The 21587-nt window shown below is 39.5% G+C and overlaps 1 protein-coding gene across 1 annotated transcript in view; it reads right to left on the bottom strand.

Annotated features, from left to right (window-relative positions):
- Positions 1-817: 817 nt before the first annotated feature.
- Positions 818-21587, bottom strand: part of znf217 (zinc finger protein 217) — a 48072-nt gene continuing 27302 nt past the window's right edge. The window contains exon 6 of the mRNA XM_047374619.1: positions 818-1060. The gene's annotated coding sequence lies outside the window, so the exon portion shown is untranslated. The remainder of the gene's footprint in view (positions 1061-21587) is intronic.

Below are 21587 nucleotides of genomic sequence, written 5' to 3'. Positions count from 1 at the left end.
AAGCTTATATGTGGAATATGCAGACAAAGGGAATGAGTACAGAAGTAATGCAGACTTGCGCTTGCCGTTGCATCATTTGCTTGACATGTAGTGAAAATGGGTCCTGAGCCAGCCACTTCTCTTAAGTGGCTTGGGCCTTATTTGTTTTGATGCACTGTTTTTGCACAGGGAGTCTTTTCTCTTGAGATGGAGCTGTCACATTGTAAAAAGAAGCCCCCGATGCTGGCAGCAGCCCCCAGGCAAAATGAAAACAAGTAAGTGGCATAGATAAATCATGCCAGCCAGCGTCTTGTTGATGAATCAGATAAGACCAGAGCATCTCAGGAACGCAGGGCTTAATGGAGGTCCCTGTGGCAGCTGTGGGTGGGTTTATAATGGCTGCTGAGTGTTTCTTTTGTTTACTTGCCATTATAATAGATCCAGGGTGAGACAGACAGACGGACAGACAGACAGACAGACAGACAGACAGACAGACAGACAGACAGACAGACAGACAGACAGACAGACAGACAGACAGACAGATAGATAGATAGATAGATAGATAGATAGATAGATAGATAGATAGATAGATAGATAGATAGATAGATAGATAGATAGATAGATAGATAGATAGATAGATAGATAGATAGATAGATAGATAGATAGATAGATAGATAGATAGATAGATAGATAGATAGATAGATAGATAGATAGATAGATAGATAGATAGATAGATAGATAGATAGCTTTTTTTGTTTCACTTGTATTAGATCATGTTTTAGATCATCAAACAAAAGTATTTATTCAAAAACTAACAAGGTTAAGGAAAGTGGCCTCTGCCATCATTCCTCATGTGAACAGGCTGACGGCGAGTCCTGATGGCTGACATCCCCTGGCAGAGTGCGAATCATTTGTCCACAGGAACAGGGGCTGCTCGGTTCCAAATGCCTTGGTGTGTGGTTCCCAGACAATGGGCTCAGTGCTGGGCTATTATCCCCTGTGTCAGCAGGGATTGGCCTCCCATTTGAAGAGGTCCACTCGTCTGCATCCATGCCACTTTGAGGAGCATCATTAGGGGGGCCTGTCAATTTCCAAACCATGTGTTATCTGGATGCTATAAATAACTTGCATCATTCCCCTGTATATTTGTCTTCATACTGTCCATCCAGCTCTGTACGGGCCTGAGCAGGTCTCAGCTCTGTGCCAAAGGATCTCTGCTGTTTCTTTTTAATTTAAACTGATGGTGTAATTTGTTATCTGCAAATTATACTTTCCAAAATATCTATGTGCTGTTTTCATAGGCGTATCTGACTCTTTATTCCTGTTAATCTTAGCATACTCTATACAGCAAAATGTATTGACTGACAGGTGACAAGAGCTGTTGTGCAAAACTGATGTACATCGCACTTAATAACATCTCTGTTGATCATTTGCCACAGGTAACATGCATGAATGTAAACTGAATTAAACGTCAAGCTGGATTCATGCTTTCGCTGATCAAAAACGGCCTGTGAAGGGCCAAGACAGCCCTAGGCCATCATTATTCTGCTGTGAGGTAGCAATCTACTAGTAGCTTTTCTCAGCTCATGGCCAAATTGGCTGGATGTCAATCCGTCTGTGTGTTGTGAGGTGTTAAGAAGCCTAATGATGTCTGGTGTTGGCTCCTCCATTGTTTGGATGTTGATCGTCCTCTGCAGGTGAGCCTGGATCAGCTGAATGTCACTGGTAACATCAGTGATGAAATTCTTAATTTTTTCTTTCATGTTAATGCTGGATGTGCATCAATCAAAATCAGAATCACAATCAGCTTTATTGCTAAGTTTGTACAGATAAACAAGGAATTTGACTCCGGTACATTTTGCTCTGAAGATTTTATAATATTAGAAATTAAAAAAAGATCTTTTTAAATGTATATATATACACAATTGACATTAAAATAGAATATAATGTAAGATCAGTCCAAGTAAGCATGGTGTTGTTCTGGAGCTCTGACTGTGAAGTGTTAATCAGAGAAACAGCCTGGGGGAATAAACTGTCTCTGTGGCATCTGGTTTTAGCAGACAGCACTCTATAGCGCCTACCTGAAAGTAGAGGCCTAAACAGTTTATGTGCAGGATTTGTGGGGTCTGCAGAGATGTTACCTGCCCTTTTCCTGACCCTAGAACTGTATAAGTCCTGGATAGAGGGAAGGTCAGCCATGATGATTCTCTCTGCAGACCTGATTGTTCGTTGCAGTCTGGACCTGTCTTGTTTTGTGGATGAGTCAAACCACACTGAGATGGATGAAGACAGGACCGACTGAATTATGGCAGCGTAGAAGATGACCAGCAGCTCCTGTGGAAGGTTGTACTTCTTGAGTTGCTTCAGGAAGTACAGTTGTTAACCTTGCTGAGTTCTGGCTTCGTTTCCAGAGTTTCTCTGAGCTTCTGGATTATTAACTGCTGAGTTAAGGAACTACCTTCTTGTGGATTTCTCTCACTTCCGTCTGAACCTTACGGACACGGACCAAGCTGGCGGTTTCCTGTTTCCTTCGACTCCAAGACCCAGGCATCAGCACACCCTGCTTCTTCCTCCTTCTCAAACATCGACACCTGAGCTTCTTCTTGCTGGCACCTAGCAACTGGACAATTCCACTTCGCAAGTTAAGATTCCGAATCTCTCTACCCCTGGCGGTTCTTGCTACAACAATTTAGTAACTCATTCCTCAGATCTAAGTAATCAGTAGCCTCATTAAGTTCGCTTGTTCACCAATCCATTCTGCTTCCTTCCCTTACAGTGTGTGTTCCCAGTTCCCGTCCTTGATTACTTACTTGACAATAAAAACCATAAAACCTTTCCTTCTGAGTGTTCTCTGTATGTGGGTCAAATCTATACCGAAAATGACAGGATGAGCTTCTGGTGGAGGATGTCTGTGTTGATAGTGTTGAAGGCCAAGCTGAAGTCCACAAACAGGATCCTGGCATGCATCCCTGTGTGGATGTAAGGATTTTACAGATATCAGGGTGACAGGGCTGTAGTCATTTAATCCTGTGATTGTGGGTTTCTTGGGTACTGAGATGATGGTGGAGCGTTTGAACCAGAAGGGAACCTCACACAGCTCCAGTGACTTGTTGAAGATCTCAATGAAGATGGGTGCCAGTTGGTCAGAACAGGTTCTTAGGCATGATGGGGAGACATAATCAGGTCCTGAGGCCTTTCTTGTTTTCAAGCACTGAAAGAGCCTATTTATAATTTAAAATAGGCTCTTTCTAAATAAGGCTAAATAATGAGACAGGTACCACTATAATCATGGGTTTTAGAGTAAAACCTCAGAAATTCAAATGAGTGCCTAAATGTTGTAATTTGTAGAAATGACTCATTGCAGGAAGTTGAAACAGGATTTCATGTTGCAACGTTCTGTTTGCAGAGATTTATATGATCTGCACTTTTGACACATCTCTTATTTACTCTTTTGGCTTGTCTGCAAGTTTCCCTTTGGCTTTGCCACTCTGAGTTATGTGGATTGCCTGTGAAGATGTGATATCTTGGAAGCACTCAGAGTTCCCCACGGACCATTGGTCTGTTAACCATCATTAGGGAGTGAAGGGAGTGTTTGTGACCCTTGTTTGTGATGCTCTAATTTTGGACAGTAACGCGTAATTAAAATCTTATAGGAAACTTTCATTTAAACTTGATTAAATTAAGAACTTCCCATTTTGCCACAAGTAAAATGCCTTTTTTAAATGGAACACCAAACAAAATAAATAACCTGAAGTTAAAGTGCAAAAAAAGTCTGTAAAATCAAAACAATTGAGTTAAAAGTTACAAATATCTAGAGATAGTACGCAGCAACCTAATGTAAAAAATGGCTGATGGCCCAATGACATTTGTTTTATGTTTACTAAATTCCATTTTGTTTTCTTTTTCAAATTTGTTTTTCATCATTTTTCATTTTCAAAATTAGAGCCAGAGCTTTACATAGTAGAGACATTGCTTAATTATAAAATATGTATTCATATATTTGATATATAACATTAAAACAGTTCAGCTTAGAAATAAAACAGATTTACTTGAATTAATGTGTTTGTTAAGGTTTTTAAAATCTACATGTCAGTTCTACATTATACATATGTATCTGTGTAAAGAAAAGAAAAGCAGCACCTGCTTCTAATGAACATAAAGAAACAAACGTTTTGTAAAATAAGAACTCTACAAACTCTCTGCTTCAACACAGGATTAACTGGGTTTTACTGCCTGGACAAGCTGGCTCAGCACACATAGTATTTAGTGAACATATATCTGATTCTGTTGAGGATCCTTGCATAGGGAAATGTTTGCTGAGGTGATACACTAACGCTAGCTTTTTTCTTCTCTATTTTGATATGATTTGTGAATAATTTTGTCCTTAATATTGTCATATGTTGAGGTTTTTGTTGTGGACCAAAGTGCAGATGCAGGTGAGGAGACGGCATGCTGAGCAAAAACGATGATTTGTTTAAGTCCAAACCCTGGTAAAACAGAAGGCAGGCAGGCAGGGTATATCAGAGAGTTAACACAAGTCCAGGTCGAACAGAGCACGAGTAACAAAGGGAACTTGCGCAGGGAAGGTGACGCACAAACCAGCATTGAACAAAGGAACTAGACTAACTAATATACCAAGGGTAACAAAGGGCAAGTAATCAGAATTAAGAACTTAGCAAAATACCATAAAGAAACCCTTGATTATGAAAGGAACAAACCTAAGCCAACACTGATAAAACAAACTGAGAATGAAGTGGAGGAAAACCAGGACCAGAATAAAAGTAAACAATAACTAAAGCTAACCTGTAAAAGGAGGGACCGGAGAATAAAGATGAACTGGAGGAACAAAACTAAGGACTGGAGAATAAAGGGAACTAAAACCGAGTAATAATCAACTAAAAGATGAAAACTAATGACGAGAGGAGAACACACTGGGAGGCAGAAGAAAACCAGAACTGTAGGAGAAACAGAAAACTATAAACCATGAATACAAAACCATAAACAAGAAACCTCTAGCCAACAGTAAACAAAACCAAAAAAAAACATCCAAAATGTCCAAACCCTGACAAATATGTTTTCTTTTCCAGTTAACAAAACTTACTGAAATAGTTATTTACTGCTTCATTAAATAAGAGCTTCAACATCGTAATGCTTAATGTATAGCTTTACAGGAGTGTGCTACGTCATCTCTTGGTGTCTCCATCATGGCTGCTGGTTTTTGGGTCTCCAAGCTACTGTTGACTTCCTCCTCCTCATTAGATAGATTACTTTTTAAAGCAAAACTGTAAGAACTCATATTGGTGCTGCAGATTTTGCTCTCACTACTTTTGTGTGCAGGAGGGGCTCGCCCAGAGTACAATTAATGCATAGGCCACTGCATAGAGCATCATCAGCTTCTAATTCTAACTGTGTATGTAATTTGCAAAGAAAAATATAAATTTTTTAAGGATTTTGCCCTATAGGTCTGGCAAAATAAGAAATAGTTTTCCTCATATTTTATCTTATGGACTCTAAAAGAAAGAACTGCTCTGACTTTTGATGCAGTCAGGGCAAGACAGAGTTTCACATTTAAGTTTGACATCTTTGACAATTGGGGAGAAAGGCAACCTTCACAAGTTTCAAGCACACATGAGACTTCAGATCAGTTGTATGTTTAAAAGTGCAAAGGGAAGTCACCACACTCGACTGAATCAACATTTCAAAGTCTTCATGGAGCCCTTGACTTTTGTGGCAGATCACAGAGGAGTGGATTGGCAAGGCTAATTTACATTGTTCAGAAAACCCAGTGGCTGGTCTGTCTTGGAAAGGAAAATACCCTTTACGTGGCTTTAAATGCAACTTTCTGTCACATTCTCAGCAAGAACAAAGAAACAAAGAGGCAGTCAAGTAATCAAATAAATAGCTAATAAAATGCAGCAACTGAAGTAAAAATTACACAGATGGAGATGTTAATTTCCCTAATTCCCCTGCACATTAATGTTTTTTAAAAAGAAAAGAAGTTTGAGTGACTCCTTGAGCAAGCCAGATCTGTGGATCTGTCAGTTGATTACTCCTCTTGATTACCATTTATAAGAGGCCCCAGCGCTCTATTATTTGCATTCCTATTTAGGCCTGATTTTGTGGAGGGCACACCGTGATTAAACTTGTCACAAGGTTTGATTGACAGGGTCAAATCTTCACATTACACTCTGCTGAAACAGAAAAAAAGGAAAGTAAAATAGAGACTAGATGTGTCAGTTTCCTTTTGCTTTCCTTTCCCTCTGCTGAACTCAGCATACCCCCCCCCCCCTTTTTTTTTTTCTCCCTCCCACTTTTCTCCTCTTACAATCTCGGTCAGGAATGTTTTAATTTTAGGGATAGATTCTGCCTGTCAAAGGAGACTGGATGGCTTGTAGTTCAGACATGAGATGTGATGGGTGTAAAACAATAAAAAAGGAGAAGGAGATGTGAGAGAACAAAGAAGAAAAGAGTTCCCTTTTATTGGACAGATTTAATTACACTGAATAGAGATTAAGGCAGGCAATCCACTGAGGTGTGAAATTAACCCTTGATTACTGATGAAGCTCTGAATGAGAGGCTGAAAACAACAGTTAGAGAAGATTGACCACTTGCTAGCAGTAATTATTTCAGATATCACTTTTTCCCCTAACATCTGGATAGGTAATGCTGCCCTGCATAAATGAATGAGGGGAATGGGAAGCTACATTATTAACCAGGCTGAAAACGCTAACAGAGAAAGACTTGACATGATCTGAAATCTAGCAGCTTGCTTGCATCAGAGATTACTAACCTTTCTGTTAGACTCGGCTCAGTCCCTGGAGGGAAGTGGAGCCACGGAAGAAAAAAACAATTAAAAATGCAGAAATGAGTTGATGCAATCTGCTCATTCCAAATGATGTTTTGGTCTTACTGTTTGGAGGTTTGATATGAATCACTGCATCTGTATTAACTGTATTAGGATGGTGGACAGTTGTGCATTGGATCTTCCTTCTACTCATGCAGGTACAAATTACGACGAATAATTAGTCCTGCTAAGGGGTTCATCAGGGCATCCTGGACACAAACTGTTCAGACCTTCAGGTCGGTTCTACAGAGAGCCATTTGAAAAACCCAGCCTCCACAAAGAGTTTTTTTTCCCCAAACTGTCTCTCTGATGAACACTGACCAGTCAGAGTGGCCAAATCAATACAATGCACATTTGCAATAATTCAGCAGTTTCTTTCTTTTTTGTATATATACATATTTACAAAAAACATTTATTTTTATTCCCTTTTTATATATTTATATTTAAAATGTCTTTATTGAGAACAAAGTATCATAGTCAAATTCCTTGTTTGTGTGCACAAACTTGGTGAATAAAGCTGATTCTTATTCTCACACTGATATATATCTATATAGCATTCCATTCCGAGGAGCTCAAAAGTGGACACACCCCTATTAAATTACTAGGTTTTTCAATATAGAAAAGAAAATCAATAAAAATAATTTTAAAAGGTTTTCTACCTTGCGACATTTGTCATGTACAATTCGACCGAAAAACAAATAAATCTGTTAAAGGGACAAATGTAATAGTTTCTTTTGCACAAGGTATCAAAAGGATCCCATTGTACAAAGATAACAGTCAGGAGAAGTAAAAAATTCCAAACATTCAGGTGTCTCTTAGAAAGCTGAAGATGAAGAGGAGTTTTACTTTTGAGCATCATGGCGAGTCCAAGCACACATCCAAATTAACAATAGAATGGATTCACTTGAGGGGAATTAAAATGTTTAAATGACCCAGTGAGAGTCCAAAACTAAATATAACAGAAACTCTGTGAGGTCGCCTGAAGAGATGTGTGGAGATGTTAAAAGAAATTATTGAAGACTCTTATTGAAGAGGTTGGAGTTATAGCAGATTTTTATTTACATGCATGTCAGGATAGTATGGTGTTTATATTTCTGCACAGATCTCTGCATTGTTGTAAATAATCTATTGTAAATAATCTATATTCCACTTAGTTTTCCTTAATAAAAAGAGGCATGGCTGTGAATAACATTATTCATCAAAATAACATACTTATGTGTCTGAAAAATTATAGTAGGAAATATCTGGATCTGAATATATGATGTGGTAGATCTGGAGAAGGCCTATGACCGTGTCCCCAGAGGTATTTTATGGGGGTGGTTCTGCGGAAGTATGGGCTATCTGGGTGACTTTTGATGACTATCCAATCCTTGTATGCCCAAATCCAAAGCTGTGTCGAGCCTGTTCCCAGTGTACGTTGGACTCCGCCAGGGCTGCCCTTGTCACTGATTCTGTTTGTGGACAGGGATCAAGGCCTAGTTGTGGTGAGGAGGATGTCTGGTCTCTGAACCTCAATCTTGCTCTTTGCAGATGATGTAGTTCTGTTGGTTTCTTCAGATGATGACCTCCAGAGTACATTGAAGTAGTTTGCTGCAGAATGTGAAGCGGCGAAAATGAGAGTCAGCTCCTCTAAAGTTGAGCCATGGTTCTCGACCAGAAAAGAGTAGACTGCCCCCTCTGGGTTGGGGGTCTTTGCCTCAAGCAGAGGAGTTTAAGTATCTTGGAGTCTTGTTCAAGAGTGATGGTAGGATGGAATGGGAGATGGACAGACGACAGGATTTGTCAGCAGTAATACAGGGGCTGCGCCAGTCAGTCATGGTGAAGAAAGAACTGAACCAAAAAAAGCAAAGCTCTCGATTTAACTCATCTATAATTTTTCAGCATTTCATACTCCTATTTGCTGTTTATCTGTCAGCCTCATCCATCAAAGTCAGTGGAGGGGGCTACAACTACAGTCAACAAAGGGATTACTCTGCAGGTGGTTTAACCAATCATAAAAATAAACACAACTCAGACTAAAAATAAAAATAAAACAATTAAATGTGGCTTATCGAACATAAGATTTCTCTCTTTAAAGACTTTGCTAGTTAGTGACCTGATTTGTGACAATCAGATTGATATATTTTGCCTCACAGAAACCTGGCTGCAGCAAAAGGATTATGTTACTATAAATGAATCAACTCCTACTAATTATTTAAATTTTCACATTCCTCGAAATACTGGGCGAGGAGGAGCAGCAACCATCTTTCTGTCCGATTTATTGATTAGTCCCGGACCAATCAATAGCTACAACTCTTTTGAATATTTAATCCTTAATTTTCCTCATCCGATTTGCAAAGCACTAAAACCACTTGTGTTTGTTGTTTTGTACCGTCCACCAGGCCCTTACTCTCAATTTTTAGATCAGTTTTCAGACCTTTTATCTTATTTAGTGTTAAATACAGATAAGGTTATTATAGTGGGGGATTTTAACATTCATGTTGACACTGAAAGTGATAGCATTAAAGGCTATATTTAGGGTATCTTAGACTCAATTGGCTTTGATCAAAACATTAACAAACCTACCCACCTTTGTCTTCATTCTCTGGACCTTGTGCTGACATATGGCATTGAGTGTAAAGAAATAACAATATTTTCTCATAACCCTGTCCTGTCTGACCATTTTTAATGACCTTTGAGTTTAATTTAACCGAGTACTCCACACCTGAAGTAAAATTTCATTATAGTAGAGCATTATCAGACAATGCTGTAAGAACCTTTAAAGAATCTGTTCCACTTTTAATTTCTTCAGTATCACAGAAAAACACAGTGGAGGGCAATAATTTTGTTTCTTCCCCTTCACAAATTGATTCTCTTGTTCATAGTGTTACTCCATCATTCCGTGGTGCATTAGACAATGCAGCCCCCTTGAAAAAGAAGGTAATTATTCATTGGAGGCTGGCTCCTTGGTGTAATTCAGAGCTGCGTACTTTAAAGCAAAATGTTAGAAAATTGGAGAGAAAATGGCGCTCTACACATCTAGAGGATTCCTACTTAATCTGGAAAAATAGCCTACTGTTGTATAAAAAGACAATTCGCCAAGCCAGAACAGCTTATTTCTCATCATTAATAGAAGAGAACAAGAATAATCCTAGGTTTCTCTTTAGTACAGTTGCTAAACGTACACAGAGTCATAGATCTGTTGAGCCATCCATTCCCTTAGCTCTCAGCAGTCATGACTTTATGGGATTCTTCTTAAATAAAATTGATTCTATTAAAAATAAAATCTTTGACATACTCTCGAAGATGATTACTTCATCCTCAGCAAGTGAGACAACATTGGAAGTAACTGTAGAAACTGATTTGTGTTTGGACTGTTTTGATCCTGTGGAGCTTCCTGAGTTATCAGAAATATTAGCTTCATCTAAACCTTCAACTTGTATGTTAGACCTAATCCCAACCAAATTATTAAGGAAGAGTTTTCCTCTGATTACCAGCCCCATTTTATGATTAATCTATCCTTAGTAAATGGATATGTACCACAAGCTTTTAAGGTAGCTGTAATTAAACCTTTACTTAAGAAACCTTCGCTTGATCGAGATGACTTGAAAACTTACAGACCTACAGTATATCCAATCCTCCAATCTTATCTAAAATTCTTGAGACAATAGTTGCTAAACAAATGTGTGAGCATTTACACAGCAATGACCTGTTTGAAGAGTTTCAGTCAGGCTTCAGAGCTCATCATGGCACTGAAACAGCTATGCTGAAAGTCACTAATGATAATCTTGTGGCCTCACATAATGGACTTGTGTCTGTACTTGTCCTGTTAGATCTCAGTGATGCATCTGATACAGTCGATCACAATATTCTCTTAGAAAGGCTGTAATATGCTGTAGGGATCTGGGGAACAGCGCTAGGCTGGTTTAAATCTTATTTGTCTGACAGATTCCAGTATCTTCATGTAAATGATAAATCATCCTTAAACTCCAGGGTTAATTGTGGAGTACCACAGGGTTCAGTACTTGGGCCAATTCTCTTTACTATATACATGGGTGGGACAATGAAACTGAAACACCTGTCATTTCAGTGTGGGAGGTTTCATGGCTAAATTGGACCAGCCTGGTAGCCAGTCTTCATTGATTGCACATTGCACCAGTAAGAGCAGAGTGTGAAGGTTCAATTAGCAGGGTAAGAGCAGTTTTGCAGTTTTTCAAAATATTGAAATGCACGCAACATTATGGGTGACATACCAGAGTTCAAAAGAGGACAAATTCTTGGTGCACGTCTTGCTGGCACATCTGTGGCCAAGACAGCAAGTCTGTGATGTATCAAGAGCCACGGTATCCAGTGTATTGTCAGCATACCACCAAGAAGGACAAACCACATCCAACAGGATTAACTGTGGACGCAAGGGATGTTCGGGTGCTAACCCGGATTGTATCCAAAAAACATAAAACCACGGCTGCCCAAATCATGGCAGAATTAAACATGCTCCTCAACTCTCCTGTTTCCACCAGAACTATCCGTCGGGAGCTCCACAGGGTCAATATACACGGCCGGGCTGCTATAGCCAAATCTTTGGTCACTCATGCCAATGCCAAACGTCGGTTTCAATGGTGCAAGGAGCGCAAATTTTGGGCTGTGGACAATGTGAAACATGTATTGTTCTCTGATGAGTCCACCTTTACTGTTTTCCCCACATCCGGGAGAGTTACGGTGTGGAGAAGCCACAAAGAAGCGTACCACCCAGACTGTTGCATGCCCAGAGTGAAGCATGGGGGTGGATCAGTGATGGTTTGGGCTGCCATATCATGGCATTCCCTTGGCCAAATACTTGTGCTAGATGGGCGTGTCACTGCCAAGGACTACCGAACCATTCTTGAGGACCATGTGCATCCAATGGTTCAAACATTGTATCCTGAAGGTGGTGCCGTGTATCAGGATGACAATGCACCAATACACACAGCAAGATTGGTGAAAGATTGGTTTGATGAACATAAAATTGAAGTTGAACATCTCCCATGGCCTGCACAGTCACCAGATCTAAATATTATTGAGCCACTTTGGGGTGTTTTGGAGGAGCGAGTCAGGAAATGTTTTCCTCCACCAGTATCACGTGGTGACCTGGCTGCTATCCTGCAAGAAGAATGGCTTAAAATCCCTCTGACCACTGTGCAGGACTTCTATATGTCATTCCCAAGACGAATTGACGCTGTATTGGCCGCAAAAGGAGGCCCTACACCATACTAATAGATTATTGTGGTCTAAAACCAGGTGTTTCAGTTTCATTGTCCAACTCCTGTATATATGCTTCCAATAGGTCAAATTATCAGGCAGCATAGGATAAATTTTCACTGTTACGCTGATGACACTCAGCTTTACTTATCAATGAATCCTGATGAGCCCAACCAGTTAGACAGATTACAAGCATGTCTTGAAGACATAAAAACTTGGATTACTTTAAATTTTTTGCTTCTAAATTCAGACAAGACAGAAGTTGTCGTCTCTGGACCGGAGTCTTTAAAAAAGAAACTGCTTAGTCAATCATTTAACCTGGATGGCATTAAATTGACCTCCGGTAATAAAGTAAAAAACCTTGGTGTTATTTTTGACCAGGACATGTCATTTAAATCCCATATTAAACAGGTTTTTAGGATTTTCTTATTTCACCTCCGGAACATTGCCAATATGTTAGGGTTTGCGAGATATAGGATCCCAGAATGCAGACGAGCAAGCAGCGTGATGGTAAGTGCAAAGGTTTAATAACAAAAAACTCACTCACAGCAGGAGGCAGGTGTATATATGGAGTGAAAACCAGGTGGAGCAAGGAGACAGATTAACTTGGAGCAGGTGAACCGAATAAACTTAATTAACAGAACAAAAGGTGGCTGGAGCAAAACAGAGACTCTTGAACACAAACTAGAAAAACATGCAGCAAAAGCATAACCAGATCCGAAAACCAAACTTGACAAAACATGAACAAGACGACAAAACAAAAACATGACCAGGAAAATAAACAGAAATATGATTCAAAACTTGAACTGTGAATAAGACCAACAAAAACCCAGAAACCAAAAACCAAACAACCCCAAATCATAACACAAAATTAGAAATATCCTGTCCAGGAGTGATGCTGAAAAACTAGCCCATGCATTTGTTACTTCAAGGCTGGACTATTGTAATTCTTTACTATCAGGATGTCCACAAAAAGCAGTTAAAACCCTTCAGCTGATTCAAACTGCTGCAGCAAGAGTTCTGATGAAAATTAAAAAGAGAGATCATATTTCTCCTATTTTAGCTTCCCTTCATTGGCTCCCTGTTAAATCCAGAATAGAATTTAAAATTCTCCTCCTCACATATAAAGCCCTTAATGATCTAGCTCCATCATACATCAGAGATCTAATTGTTCCATATGTTCCTAACAGGGCACTTCGTTCTCAGACTGCAGGTTTACTGGTGGTTCCTAGAGTCTCTAGAAGTAGAATGGGAGGCAGATCCTTTAGTTATCAGGCTCCTCTTCTGTGGAACCAGCTCCCAGTTTTAGTCCATGAGGCAGACACCCTGTCTACTTTTAAGGCTAGACGTAAAACTTTCCTTTTTGATAAAGCTTATAGTTAGAATGGCTTAGGTTATCCTGAGCTATCTCCGTAGCAGTGACAGATGCTGGTCTTTCAAGGAGTGGAAGCTCAATTTCAAGATCGCTGATCGCTGATTCGCTCATTTCGCTGTCAATCAAAAAGGGATTCAGCCTCAGACAGATCATCCAATCATCATGCAGAAGCGTGAGTGTCCGGGCCAGCTGAGGCCTGCCCACTGCCCCATAGACCCCCTTTATGTTCTCTCTCTTTTTTCTTCCTAGAAGCTACACCTGGCCTGACTCTGTGTCTACCTGTGACACCTTTCTGGAGGGGGGCATTGTCCAAGCTTCTCCTGACAACAACTTAATGCTCACCCTCTACTGATGATCAACATGGCCCTGTCTTTCAGTGTTTAACCCTTTCTCTCTCCTAGATACAGCAACTGACTGAGCTTTTACTGTAACTAACTCTATGTGCTTACTTTCAGACTAACCTTGAAAACTGGCTCAGAGTTTATCTGTTCTTTCTTTCTAGATGAAATGACTAAAGGAGCTACATCCACTAACATTTACTTTTCCTTCCCATAGAAAGTACTCTTGGATGAGTGCTTCTTTGTGTCTCTGCTCTGTTCTCTCAAACCCCAGTTGGTCATGGCAGATGGCCGTTCACACTGAGTCTGGTTCTGGTTCTGCTGGAGGTTTCTTCCTGCTAAAAGGGAGTTTTTCCTCTCCACTGTCGCTACATGCATGTTCGGTATGAGGGATTGCTGCAAAGTCAACGCCAGTGACTGTCCACTGTCTCTACATGCTCATCCAGGAGGAGGGAATGCTGCAAGTCACTGACTCTATGCAATCTGCTGGGTTTCCTTAGACAGAAAAACGTTTTATCCAATTTGAATAAATAACTCAATCTGACTGTACTGTTCAATGGTTAGGATTAATTGGAATGTATGTACTTGACATTATGAAGTGCCTTGAGATGACATGTGTTGTGAATTGGCGCTATATAAATAAACTGAATTGATGATAGGGTCCACTTGACAAGCCATCGTAAAAGATACATTATGTCATGATGCACTGTAGCACAGGAGTGTTGTACAGAAATAAATAAATAAGTAAATACATAATATAAAACATATGTCAATAACATGAGTATATGTGTATTTTTTTATTATTTGAAAAGTTTTTTAAATATACATTTATTTATTGGATGAGGGCCCTTTTAGCTTCCGCAATCACTTCCACAATGCTTTTGTAGGATGTTGTATGAAGTATTATTAAAGTAGCCAATTTATTAATGACCTAATAATGAAAATAACAGTGCTGTGAAAAAAGTATTTGCCCCATCATTTTCCTTTGTTGTTCCTTTTTTCCCAAAAAATAATTTCTGATTAACAACCATGTTTTCATAACAAAGACACAAAAATAACCTAAGTAAATAGGAAATGCAGTTTTCAAACAATGATTTCATTTTTTTGGGGGAAAAAAAAACTACCAAAAGCAACCTGGCTCTTGATATAAAAGTAACCGGCCCCTGACCTGTTGACCTGCTGTTGCCGGACTTGGTGGCATTTTAATTAAGCCGCACTGGAGGATATTCAAGAATGATCGTCTCTTTAAGGTTATGTCACAGGTTCTCAATCCAAATAAGACTGGACTTTTACTGGGTCACTCCAAAACTATCATTTTATTTCTTTGAGTCATTCATAGGTGGACCTTCTTGTGTTCTTCAGATCACTGTCCTGCTGCATAACCCAAATATGCCTGAGCTTTAGGTCCCAGACTGATGGTTGGACAGTCTCATTCAGTTTTTTCTGGTACAGAACATTCATCAAGACATCCAGGTCGTGGAAGGAGTAAAAAACCATCATACTAATTCCCACTGTCTTTGATTGTTGGTTTGATGTTTTTTTACTAAAATGCTGTGTTAGTTTCACAACAGATTTAATAGGGATACACACCTTCCAAAAACCTTGTACAGTGACCTCCTGGATTGGTAAATCGTGTGCTCTTGGACTAATTTGGTGAGCCAGCCACTCCTTTGTTTCTCATCTGTTTTTGAATTTCTTTAGATTGGGGCATGACTTGTTGCTTTTTGAGGTCACTTAGCTGGCCACATGTTGTCATACAAGTTCTATTTAAGTGATTTTTGGGATTCTGAGAGTAATCAGGCCTGGATAAAGGTTGTGAAATTGTGGTTAATGACGTTTAATTCATGATTTAAATCACTGTTTGAAAACTGCACATTTTATTTATTTTGGTCATTTTGTCTTTTATTAAAACCTGTTTGATGATCAGAAACATTCAGGTGTAACAATAAAAGCAAAAGCAGAAAAAATCTGTGATGAGAAAAATGCTTTTTCACAGCATCGTATTCTTATACATTATTGAGTAATTAATAAACTGTAAATTATCTTAAATTGTCCTATTATTGCTTGTAATAGGCCTATAAATAAAAATCCTGATGTTCTGAAGTATTGGTTAGTTTTCCTTTATTCTTTAAATGTCTGCTTATCAGCCTAAACAGACGTTTCCTTTGCTCTGTGAAACTTTCCATTCTCCCTTAAAAAAAACTGCTCAGAAAAATGTGTTATAATGTGTTGCTAGGCCAAAACGCCTCCTCCTACTTCTTATCCCTAACTGTGCGTGCATGACAGCATGCATACAATAAAATATGTACCCTGTCTTGTACATTTCATTCGCCATGCTGAACGGACAAGGAAGGAGGACAGAGAGGAGAAATAAAGTGCCATAATGAATCTAAAAGGCATAATTCATTCTGATCAAACGCGCTCAGGGATGAGTCATGCTCCGGTGAACCCCTCTGACCACTGATGGTTCTTCTACAGCAGGGAAGAGGATGAGGCGGGATTGACGAGCACACATAAATTCTAATTATTCCCAACGTACGCGATCCTGCAAATGGCCGTCCTCACAGTGGTGGCTCATGAACGGCTTTCTCTAACAAAACCCCCACTCCATTCTCCAAATATCCCCTCAGACTTTTTTTCCTTATGAGGAGCTCTCACTGGAAACCTAGGAGAGGGGCTGCAGAGCAGAAAGAAGAAAAACACAGCAGCTCCAATGCTGTTGCTAAGGAAAAGAAAGGTACGATGATCAATTAATCCAGGCAGTAATTGGATGAGTGTGTATGTAAAGCGGTAATGCTGTAATGAAACTCATCCATTGTGCACATTCTCTCTCTGGCCGGTGAACCATCCCCCTCATCATCCTTTGGATCTCAGGTGCTTAGCCATGCAAATCTGTCTGACAGCCCAGTACATCTCTGTCTGCCTAATTGGACAGTATAGAGTTGTTTATGGATATTGCAGACATTTAGGACTCGGTTGGGGGCTGCTCAAAAATCATTAGCAAACGGCCCCTGTTACTGGACTGTCAGCCTCACTTCACCAACGTCAAAGCCCTGCACAAAAAAAAATGTTTTTCTCTGTCAACAACAGGGAGTGCCTTATTTTAAAAGGAGCAGTGTAGTTGCTGAACATTCAAGATCCACTCTAGAAATTGTAGAATGCAGATCTTACAGCTTGTTTTCTCACTAATCATTTGTTGTGTAAGGAAGGTGGTGCTGGTGTTAACACTTCAACTGTGGTAATCACTGCTTATATTTACATAGAGTACCCTGGAAAAGTATTCATACACTTTGAACTTTTCCACCTATTGTTATGTTTTTTGGGTGATTTTTATGTGATAAACCAAAGGAAAGCTGAATGGAAAAGAAGTTTTCTTACATTTTCTTCAAATGAAAATCTGATGGTTGTGCATTTGTATTCAGACTCCTTGACTCTGATACCCCTAGATTAATTTAGTGCAAACAAAGTGGTGGCAGCATCATGCTGTGAGGAGGCTTTTCTTCTGTAGGAACAGGGAAGCTGGTCAGAGTAAATAGGAAAATGGATGGAGTTAAATGCATGGAAATTATGTGGAAAATACTGGTAGAGACTTGAGACCATGTAACAGTTTACCAAAATTAAACTGAAACATAAAACTAAGAGGATAACTTTCAATTTAGAGTCAAAAGCACATCTCTCGAAGGATAGAATGGGGCAGTTGTTGTTGTTGAAGTTGTGGTAACATACATTCAAAATGCAGTTTCTTATTGTCTTGCTGAAATAATAATTTGTTAAAGCACAGTTTGTTTCAATTACAGCATTCAGTTTCAGTAGGATTGCCGTATATCTTGTCTTGGCAATACAAAGTCCTTGAACTCTGTCAGATTATGAAGATATCTGTTGTCCAGAACCCTCTTCAGGTTACTCTAAAGATTTTACTACCTCATTTCATCACTTGCAAACATGTAGAATTTATGATTATAACTTTTTTCAAAGGTACTCTTCAACTGTGAGTGACAGAATCTAAAACAAAAATCCAGAAAATCACATTGTGTGATTTGTAATTAATTTGAATTTTATTGCATGACATAAGTATTTGATCACCTAACAGCCAGTAAGAATCCTGGCTCTCACAGGCCTCCTGTTCTCCGCTCATTACCTGTATTAACTGCCCCTGTTTGAACACATTATCTGTATAAAGAACACCTGTCCCCACACAAATAAACTCCAACCTCTCCACAATGGCCAAGACCAGAGAACTGTGTGAGGACATCAGGGATAAAACAGTGGTCTTGCACAAAGCTTGGATGGGCTACAGGAAACTAGCCAATCAGCTTGGTGAGAAGGCAAGAACTGTTGGTGCAATTATAAGAAAAGCGAAGAAGTTCAAGATGACGGTCAGTCTTCCTCGGTCCGGGGCTCCATGCAAGATCTCACCTTGTGGGGCATCAATGATCATGAGGAAGGTAAGGGATCAGCCCAGAACTACATGGCAGGACCTAGTCAATGACCTGAAGAGAGCTGGGACCACAGTCTCAAAGAAGACCTTTAGTAACACACTAAAATCTGCTAAATACTGCAGTACATGTCCAGGCCCGTCTGAAGTTTGCCAATGACCATCTGAATGATCCAGAGGAGGATGGGAGATGGTCATGTGGTTTGAGGAGATAAAAACAGAGCTTTTTGGTCTAAACTCCACTCACGGTGTTTGGAGGAAGAAGAAGGATGAGTACAACCCCAAGAACACCATCCCTACCATGAAGCATGGAGGAAAAAACATTATTCTTAAGGGAAGCTTTTCTGCAAAGGAGACAGGATGACTGCATTGTATTGAGGGGAGGATGGATGGGGCCATGGATTGGTGATCTTAGCCAACCACCTCCTTCCCTGAGTAAGGGCACTGAAGATGGGTTGTGGCTGGGTCTTCTAGCATGACAACGACCTGAAGCACACAGCCAGGGCAACTAAGGAGTGGCTCTGTAAAAAGCGTCTCAAGGTCCTGGAGTGGCCTAGCCCGTGTCCAGGCCTGAACCCAATCGAAAATCTTTGGAGGGAGCTGAAAGTCTGTATTGCCCAGTGAGAGTCCCAAAACCTGAAGGATCTGGAGAAAATCTTTTTGGAGGAGTGTGCAAACCTTGTCAAGAACTACAGGAAAAGTCTGATATCTGGAATTGCAAACAAAGTTTCGGTACCAAACATTTAGTTTTGTTTTTCTGATTTATCAAATTCTTATGTCATGCAATAAAATGCAAATTAATCACTTAAAAATCACACAATGTGGATTTTCTGGATTTTTGTTTTAGATTCCATCACTCACAGTTGAAGAGTACCTATGATAAAAATGAAAGACTTCTACATGCTTTGGTATCATGGGAAAACCTGCAAAATCAGCAGTGTATCAAATACTTGTTTTCCCCACTGAATATGGTCTGTTTGTATTGTACCCTTTTCAGGACTGATACAGTTGTTCAGTGAGACTACAGGATACAAATGAACAGGCGTGTCAGGGAAATCCTTCTAAGACAGCTGAGCCTTATTTCAAGTTCATTTAATCTCACTCATCTAATAGAAGACTGAATGCTAAAATTGTTGCAACATGTGGTAAATATTTACACAAGCAGTTAACTGCACATTATTTTTATTTTATATATTTCCCCCCCTAAACAGACATCTTTAGTTGAATTGTTCGGCATATGTGCCACATTAAAGGTTGAAATGGTATGAATTATTTCTCATGGTGTCATATTTTTACACCACTGGTTTAATCAGGGATGTTTACAGGTTTTATATCTACTGTATGTTGTTCAGCATGGTTTGCAGACGTTATAGTCACTCAAATTTAATAATCTCGCCTCAGAGAACTGATTTCAAGGTATTGTCTGATAACAGGTCTAATGTTCTCTCTTGTTTGGCATGAAGGACACAGCCCCATTAACAGAGCAAAGGGTTCTCAGCCAGAAAAGCCCAGTGGTTCTCCCTCCTCATCACATAGTCACACATGGTAAGGACAAGGGCAGAGCTTTCAAACCCTGTACTTTATGCCTAATCACGATCTTTTCATAAACCTAACATTTTTTTTTTGCTTTCGCTTAACCAACCAGATTTATTGCTAAACTTTAACAAATTATTTTAGTGGCAATATTTACCCAAACGGTTGTAATTTATCCATCTGTTTTTCTTTGGAGGTTTTTTATTTTAAGTTGTTCTTTTCAAAAAGTTTGAATTGTAGTTCTTCAGTAAAGAACTGTCAAAATGTTGACAACAGCTTGTCCATTCTCTCAGTATTTTTGGAAAACAAGGATCCTTGTTTTGACTTCATCTGATTTTAAGTAGGTTACTTGTAAGTTATGTCTTTGGCGCCACCTTTTGAACAGCAGTTATGTCACTTTGGTGCGGCTGCAGGTCATCTTATTCTTAATCTATAAGGTCCAGTTTGTTGATGGACCCACCGTTGCCAGCAGTAGCTAATTTAACTATTCTGTAAACATCTTCCACAAGATTTAGGAGTGTGTTCATGATTAGAGGAGAAAACCAGAATAGCAGCCTCCATACTAATTACTCTCAAACGTGTTCAAGAAGGTTGAGGTCAGGTTGTGGAAGTGTTTGGAAAAGAGGGGATTCATTGATTTGGTGGTGTGACCCCATATCTTTGGCAATATAGTAACCTTTAAGAATGCTGGTTGCCTTTTTCACAGTTTCATGCCTGCATAGAACAGCTGGTCTTTAAGATGCATCTGGGTGCCAATAGGTCACCAGTCCATCTGGCCACATCCTCAACAAAGCTTGCATAAATGAAGCTGGTTTCACAGAGGCAAAGGTGCAAGGCCGTGGGACTGCCCCGCTCATACAGTATGTTGATTGTTATGACTCTGTCACTTTCTAGCTTTGCAGCTCAGACACGAATCAGTGGCGGGATGACTTCCCTCCATCCATACCACTGCTTTCACAAATCACATCAGTGGCAAGAAAACATGTCAGTCCCAGCTTGAAGTGATTTTTGAAAGAGGCTACCTAAAATATCAAAAAATACATAAGGTTCAGTACAATCTGCATAGAAGTCATGTATTTTATAGGATGTGTGATTGTAATGAAATATGGTACTAAAATAAAGAATTTAACAAACTGACTATTTTGGTCAGAAAAAAATGTCAAGTAAATTGCTTTGTTCAAAAAGTGTCAAACATGACAACAGAAGTGTATATGATTTTATCTAATATTGTATCATTGTATCATTTTAATGACTAGATCAAAATACCTGCCACACAATATTCTTAAAAAGTTCAGAAATAGTATTACAATAAATTCATTTTTATGATTTTATGTATGAATTCTTACATAGACCTGCAAAATTAACATAGCCTCACTTTATGTCCTTTCACTAAAACACAAAATTCTCCTATGATATTTTAAGCAACGCTCTGCCCCTCTGAACTCCCAGTGGCTCCAGACATGAGCTGCAGGTTCATCTTATAAATGTTCAAACTGAAGGCACTCTGATTTGCATGGCTGAACATGGTGAGCAAGGGGAATGGGTCAGAGGGACTCCAGACGCAAGCTTTTAGAAGGATGAGGCTATGCCAAGCTGCACAGGGGTGATTTGCTCATTGCACTGATGTGCCCTCACAAACTGCAAACAAAAGAGGAGCCAGAGGGCTCCGACAAGCCAAATGTTCTGCACTCTAAACAGTACAGAATGTGCTGTTATGGCCATGGTCTTTTATCAAAGTTACTTGTGAAGGTTCATTAACATTGAGCCTTATTTAAGACAGACATTCCCGCTTCAAGATTTAAGAAGTGGTCTGCTGTTTTCCACACTTCTTGTTGTACTTACATTGGATAAAAAGGTTGTTGCCAC

This window comes from Girardinichthys multiradiatus, chromosome 1 (genome assembly GCF_021462225.1).
Source record: "Girardinichthys multiradiatus isolate DD_20200921_A chromosome 1, DD_fGirMul_XY1, whole genome shotgun sequence".
Classification (NCBI taxonomy): Eukaryota; Metazoa; Chordata; class Actinopteri; order Cyprinodontiformes; family Goodeidae; genus Girardinichthys; species Girardinichthys multiradiatus.
This window is presented reverse-complemented; position numbering and strand designations above follow the sequence as displayed.